Source organism: Lygodium microphyllum, chromosome 16 (genome assembly GCF_053477565.2).
Source record: "Lygodium microphyllum isolate KBCC chromosome 16, Lygodium_microphyllum_v1.1.10, whole genome shotgun sequence".
Lineage (NCBI taxonomy): Eukaryota > Viridiplantae > Streptophyta > Polypodiopsida > Schizaeales > Lygodiaceae > Lygodium > Lygodium microphyllum.
In genome coordinates this window covers 147,952,250-147,959,749 of record NC_141150.1, presented here as the reverse complement: position 1 = coordinate 147,959,749, position 7,500 = coordinate 147,952,250, and the positions used below count along the sequence as shown (strand labels likewise).

The following is a 7,500-nucleotide window of genomic DNA, read 5'->3' as shown; positions in this document are numbered from 1 at the left end:
GGACGGTATCTGATCATCTTCGAGCCCCCAACTTTCGTTCTTGATTAATGAAAACATCCTTGGCAAATGCTTTTGCAGTAGTTCGTCTTTCATAAATCCAAGAATTTCACCTCTGACAATGAAATACGAATGCCCCCAACCATCCCTATTAATCATTACTCCGGTCCCGAAGACCGACACAATATGACCAGAGTGTCGCGTTATTCCATGCTAATGTATTCAGAGCATAGGCTTGCTTTGAGCACTCTAATTTTTTCAAAGTAACATCGCAAGGTTATCCGAGTAGCAAGGTACCATCAAAGAAACTATAACTGATTTAATGAGCCATTCGCAGTTTCACAGTACAAGAGAGTTTATACTTACACATGCATGGCTTAGTCTTTGAGACAAGCATATGACTACTGGCAGGATCAACCAGGTAGCTATACTTTGTCACACGAGCAGCACCGCTGCTGCGCGTTCCGACTCCACATCGAGTGTGGCTGCGGGGCAAAAAGGCACGACCTCATCACCAATGTGTTGTTCTTGATGTAAAGAGAAAGAGGGGAGGAGCACGAAGGCTCGAGAGTTTACGGGGAGAAAAATAAAATGACAAATGGGGATGGGACGAGGGCATGCTTTCGTTTCCCACCGTGGACAAAGCCGCACACGAGCACGTGCATCAGCCATCGCCACCACCACGCACGAGGCGTGCTCCACGTTGTCTTGTCTGCCACATTCCGAGCTCGTGTCGAGTCCAAAGATGATGGAGACGCTCATGCATTCCACCGTTTCGCGTCAACAAGAGCCCATCATGAGGTACACTCAACCCCACCGGGAACAAGCCCCGCCGACGAAGAAGCACCTCGATCACATCGTTCCATCGGTTTCGGTCCATCCGTATCGATACAAGCCGCACAATATTCACGACGAGAATCGCCGTTAACATTGAGAACCATGGAGCTCGAACACGATCTCGCCAAAAACGAGACACGTATTCAAGGCACCGCACTTCGCTCCTCACCGCCTAGTGGGCACATGTTGACCGCCACGACGCGATGTCCTCGCAAGGATCACCACAAGTCGCTTGAGCCTAACCGTTCGGCGGGGGGTACATGGCATTTGCTCACGAGACACTCCTCGCGGACAAGACGGATGCGGGGACCATACGCCTCACCTCACCCTCCCTTGGATCTCCAAGGAGTGTTTCGATGGAGCAAGCACCACTACCCTCATAGGTGTTTTCGGCTCCAACGGCAAGGCATACCTACAAAGCCCGAAATTTTCCTTGGGGGGGGGAAGGGCGCCTCACGACATGGCGTGTTGAGGGGGGGAGGGGGGGCCGAATTTTGGAGGGGGGGCGCCGAATTTTGAAGGGGGGGAGGGGGGGGGGCTGAATTTTTGAGGGGGGGGGGTGGTGTGTGTTGAGAGGGGCCGAATTTTGAAGGGGGGGGGGCCGAAATTTTGAGGGGGGGTGGGGGGGGGGGGGGCGAATTTTGTAGTGGGGGGCCGAAATTTTGAGGGGGGGTTGGGGGGGGGGGGGCGAATTTTGTAGGGGGGGGGGGGCGGAATTTTTGAGGGGGGGTGTGTTGAGGGGGGGGGGAGGGGTGGGGTGGTGTGTGTTGAGAGGGGCCGAATTTTTGAGGGGGGGTGGGGGGGGGGAGGGGTGGTGTGGTGTGTGTTGAGAGGGGGGGGGGCGAATTTTGGAGGGGGGGTAGGGGTCGTGTGGTGTGGTGTGTGTTGAGGGGGGGGGGAGAGGGCAGAATTTTTAAGGGGGCGTCATGGTGGGTGGGTGGGTCTGTTAAGGGGAGGGGAGCACGTCGCATCTTGTCATGTCATGGGGCACAGGGGGGGAGGGGGGGGAGGGGGGTGTCGGGACATGGTGTGGTGTGTGTTGGGGGGGGCATTGCGGTGGGTGGGTGTGTGTGTTAAGGGGAGGGTGGCACGTCGTGTCGTGTCATGTCATGGGGGGGCGGGGAGGGGGGGACGCGTCGCGTCGTGTCATGTCATGGGTGGGGGGTGGGGTGGGGATGTCATGGGGGGGGTGACAGGACACGACGCGACGTGCCCCCCTCCCCTTAACACACACACACACCCACCCACCGCGATGCCTCCCCCCAACACACACCACACACACCACACCACACCACCCCTTCCCCCCCTCCAAAATTCGGCCCCCCCCCCAACCGCGATGCCTCCCCCCCCCCAAAAATCCCCCCCCCCCCAACCGCGATGCCTCCCCCCCCCCAAAAATCCCCCCCCCCCCCCCCAACACACACCACCCCCCCCTAAAAAATTCGGCCCCCACCCCCTCAACACACACCACACCACACCACACCACACCACCCCTCTCCCTGTCCAAAATTCGCCCCCCCCCCCCCCCCCCCCAATACACACCACCCCACACCACCCCTCCCCCCCCCCCAAATATTCGTCCCCCCCCTCAACACACACCACCCCAACCCTCCCCCCCCCCCAAAAAATTCCACCGCCCCCCACCCCCCCCTCAACACACACCACACCACACCACCCCTCCCCCCCCCCGTCAACACACACCACCGCACCCCTCCCCCCCCCAAAATTCGCCCCCCCCCAACACATACCACCCCACCCCCCCCCCCCCAAAAAAAAATTCGGCCCCCCTCCCCTAAACACACACCACACCACACCACCCCTCCCCCCCCCAAAAATTCGCCCCCCCCCCTCAACACACACCACCCCACCCCTCCCCCCCCCCTCAACACACACCACACCACCCCACCCCTCCCCCCCCCCAACACACACCACCCCACACCACCCCTCCCCCCCCAAAAAATTCGCCCCCCCCCTCGACACACACCACCCCACCCCTCCCCCCCCCCTCAACACACACCACACCACACCACACCACACCACACCAGCCCTCCCCCCGCTCAAAAATTCCACCGCCCCCCACCCCCCCCCCTCAACACACCACACCACACCACACCACACCACCCCTCCCCCCCCCCTCAGAAATTCGCCCCCCCCCCCTCAACACACACCACACCACACACCCCTCCCCCACCCCCTCCAAAATTCAGCCCCCCCCCAACACACACCACCCCACACCACCCCTCCCCCCCCCCAAAAATTTGCCCCCCCCCTCAACACACACCACCCCACCCCTCCCCCCCCCCCCCTCAACACACACCACACCACACCACCCCTCCCCCCCCCAAAAATTCGCCCCCCCCCTCAACGCACACCACCCCACCCCTCCCCCCCCTCAACACACACCACACCACACACCCCCTCCCCCCCTCAAAAATTCCACCGCCCCCCACCCCCCCCTCAAGACACCACACCACACCACACCACCCCTCCCCCCCTCAAAAATTCGCCCCCCCCCCTCAACACACACCACACCACCCCTCCCCCCCTCAAAATTTCAACCGCCCCTCACTCAACACACACCACACGACACCACCCCTCCCCCCCTCCAAAATTCGGCCCCCCCCCTCAACACAAACCACCCCACACCTCCCCCCCCTCAAAAATTCGGCCCTCCCTGCCCCCCCCTCAACACACACCACACCATACCACCCCTCCCCCCCTCTCCAAAATTCGCCTCCCCCGTCATCACACACCACCCCACCTCACCCCCCTCCCCTTAACACACACACCCACCCACCGCGATGCCCCCTCCAACACACACCACACCATGTCGCCACGCCCCCCTCCCCCCCTGCACCATGACATGAGATCACGCGACGTGATCCCCTCCCCTTAACATACACACACCCACCCCTTCCCCCCCTTAACACACACCACACCACACCACCCCTCCCCCCCCCTCAACACACACCACACCACACCACCCCTCCCCCCCTCAAAAATTCACACCCCCCCCTCAACACACACCACACCACCCCACCCCTCCCCCCCCCTCCAAATTTCCCCCCCCCCCCCCCAAAAAATTGGCCCCCCCCCTCAACACACACCACACCACACCACCCCTCCCCCCCCTCCGAAATTCGCCCCCCCCCCCCCCCTCAACACACACCACCCCACACCACCCCTCCTCCCCCCCCAAAAATTTCACCCCCCCCTCAACACACACCACCCCACCCCCCCCCCCCCCCTCAACACACACCACACCACCCCTCCCCCCCCCCTCAAAAATTCCCCCCCCCCCCTCAACACACACCACACCACACCACACCACACCACACCACACCACCCCTCCCCTTCCCCCCCTCCAAATTTCAGCCCCCCCTCAACACACACCACCCCACCCCTCCCCCCCCCCTCAAAAATCCCCCCCCCCCCCCAACACACACCACACCACACCACCCCTCCCCCCACCTCCAAAATTCGCCCCCCCCCCCCCAAAAATTCGCCCCCCCCCCCTCAACACACACCACACCACACCACACCACGCCTCCCCTCCCCCTCCAAAATTCGCCCCCCCCCCCTCTCAACACACACCACCCCACACCACCCCTCCCGCCCCCCAAAAATTCCCCCCCCCCCCCCTCAACACACACCACCCCACCCCTCCCCCCCCCCTCAAAAATTCCCCCCCCCCCTCAACACACACCACACCACCCCTCCCCCCCCTCAAAAATTCCCCCCCCCCCTCAACACACACCACACCACACCACCCCTCCCCTTCCCCCCCTCCAAATTTTGCCCCCCCCTCAACACACACCACCCCATCCCTCCCCCCCCCCGCCCCCAAAAAATATGCCCCCCCCCAACACACACCACCCCACCCCCCCCAAAAAATTTCAGCCCCCCCCCCTCAACACACACCACACCACACCACCCCTCCCCCCCCTCCAAAATTTGCCTCCCCCCCCCCCCCCCCGCCCCCAACACACACCAGCCCTCCCCCCCCCCAAAAATTCGCCTCCCCCCCCCCTCAATACACACCTCGCCCCCCTTCCCCCCCCAACACACACCACACCACACCACACCACCCCTCCCCCCCCCCTCAAAAATTCGCCCCCCCCCCCCCCCCCCCCCTCAACACACCACACACCACACCACCCTCCCCCCCCCCAAAAAAATTCACCCACCCCCCCCTCAACACACACCACCCCACCCCTCCCCCCCTCAAAAATTCAGCCCCCCCCCCCCTTAACACACACTCCTCCCCCAAAAATTCCCCCCCCCCCCCTCAACACAAACCACCCCACCCCTCCCCCACCCCCCCAAAAAAATTCGCCCCCTCCCCCCCCAACACACACCACCCCACTCCCCCCCCCCCTCAACACACACCACACCACACCACCCCCCCCCTCAATACACACCTCCCCACCCTTTCCCCCCCCCCCCCCAACACACACCACACCACACCACCCCTCCCCCCCCCTCCAAAATTCGACCCCCCCTGATCACACACCACCCCACCCCACCCCTTCCCCCCCCCTCAAAAATTTGCCCCCCTTCAAAATTCAGCCCCCCCCACCCTCCCCCCTTCTCCCCCCCTCCAAAATTCGAAACCCCTCACCATGACATCCCCCCCCACCCATAATACAACACGACATGACGCGCCCCCCAGGACATCCCCCCACCCTCCAATGACACGACACGACGCGACGTGCCCCCCCTCTCCCCCTTCACGCTCCACACACACCACACCATGTCACGACGTGCTGCCCCCCCCCCCCCCCCCCATGACATCCCCAGCCCACCCCCCCATCCATGACACGACACGACGCGACGCGCCCCCCCATGACATCCCCCCCACCCCCCATGACACGACACGACGCGACGTGCCCCCCCCCTCAGCCTTCCCCCCTCAACACACACCACATCATGTCGCGACGTGTGGCGCCCCCCCCAATACACACCACACCACACCGTGGACAAAGCCGCATTTTAAAGGGGGGAGCGAATTTTTGAGGGGGGGGGGGAGGCGTGGTGTGGTGTGTGTTGAGAGGGGGGGGTGAATTTTGGAGGGGGGAGGGGTGGTGTGGTGTGGTGTGTGTTGGGGGGGGGGGGGGGGGGGGGGCGAATTTTTGAGGGGGCGTCATGGAGGGTGGGTGGGTGTGTTAAGAGGAGGGGAGCACGTCGCGTCGTGTCAGGCCATGGGGCGCGGGGGGGGTCAGGGGTGCGTCGCGACATGGTGTGGTGTGTGTGGGGGGGGGGGGCATTGCGTTGGGTGGGTGTGTGTGTTAAGGGGAGGGTGGCACATCGCATCGTGTCGTGTCATGGGGGGGCGGGGAGGGGGGGGATCCCATGGGGGGGGATGTCATGGGGGGGCGCGTTGCATCGTGTCGTGTCATGGGTGGGTGGGGGGGTGGGGTGGGGATGTCATGGGGGGGGCGCGGCACGTCGCGACATGGTGTGGTGTGTGTTGAGGGGGGAAGGGGAGGGCGCGTCGCGTCGTGTCGTGTCATGGGGGGGCGCGTCGCGTCGCGTCGTGTCATGGGGGGTGGGGGGGATGTCATGGGGGGGCCGAATTTTTGAGGGGGGGGAGGGGTGGGGTGGTGTGTGTTGAGGGGGGGGGGGGCGAATTTTTGAGGGGGGGACGTCATGGGGGGGGCGCATCGCGTCGTGTCGTGTCATGGGGGATGGGGGGATGTCATGGGGGGGGGGGAGGGGGGTTGTCATGTTATGTTGGGGAGGGGGAGCGTCACGTCATGTCGGGGCATGGTGGGGGGGAGGGGGCATCGCGACACCTCGCGTCACCCCCCACCACACGGCACACCCCCCCACCCCACCGCACCCCCCTATGACGCGGCGCCTCCCCCCCACCCCACCTCGAAAAACCCCGCTCCATCCACAGCACCCCACCACTCCTCCAAAAACCAGGCTCGACCCACCGTGCCCCGCCTCACCCCCCCACGACACGGCGCACCCTCCACCCCACCGCACCCCCCCACGACGCCCCCCCCCGCACCCCACCTCGAAAAACCCCGCTCCCTCCACACCACACCACAAACGCCTCCGAGAACCCCGCTCGACCCACCCCACCCCGTGTCACCCCCCACGACACGGCGCACCCCCCACCCCACCGCACCCCCCAACGACGCCGCCCCGCACCCCACCTCGAAAAACCCCGCTCCCTCCATACCACAACACCACGCCTCCGAAAACCCCGCTCGACCCACCCCACCTCGCGTCAGCCCCCCACGACACGGCACACCCCCCACACCCCACCGCACCCCCCCACAACGCGGCACATATCCCCCCCCCCCCCCGCACCCCACCACGAAAAACCCCACTCGACCCACCCAACCCCGCGTCACTCCCCCAGGACACGGCGCACCCCCCCACCCCACCGCACCCCCCCACGACGCCCCCCGCACCCCACCTCGGAAAACCCCGCTCCCTCCACACCACCCCAACACGCCTCCGAAAACCCCGCTCGACCCACCCCACCTCGCGTCAGCCCCCCCACAACACAGCACACACCCCCACCCCACCGCACCCCCCCACGACGCGGCGCATATCCCCCCCCCCCGCACCCCACCTCGAAAAACCCCGCTCGATCCACCCCACCCCGCGTCACCCCCCCATGACACGGCGCACCCCCCCACCCCACCACAC

At 64.8% G+C, this 7,500-nt stretch overlaps 1 pseudogene; it reads right to left on the bottom strand.

Moving 5' to 3' along the window:
* LOC148023927 (18S ribosomal RNA) overlaps positions 1–421 on the bottom strand; it is a 1,216-nt pseudogene extending 795 nt beyond the window's left edge.
* Positions 422–7,500: the final 7,079 nt, after the last annotated feature.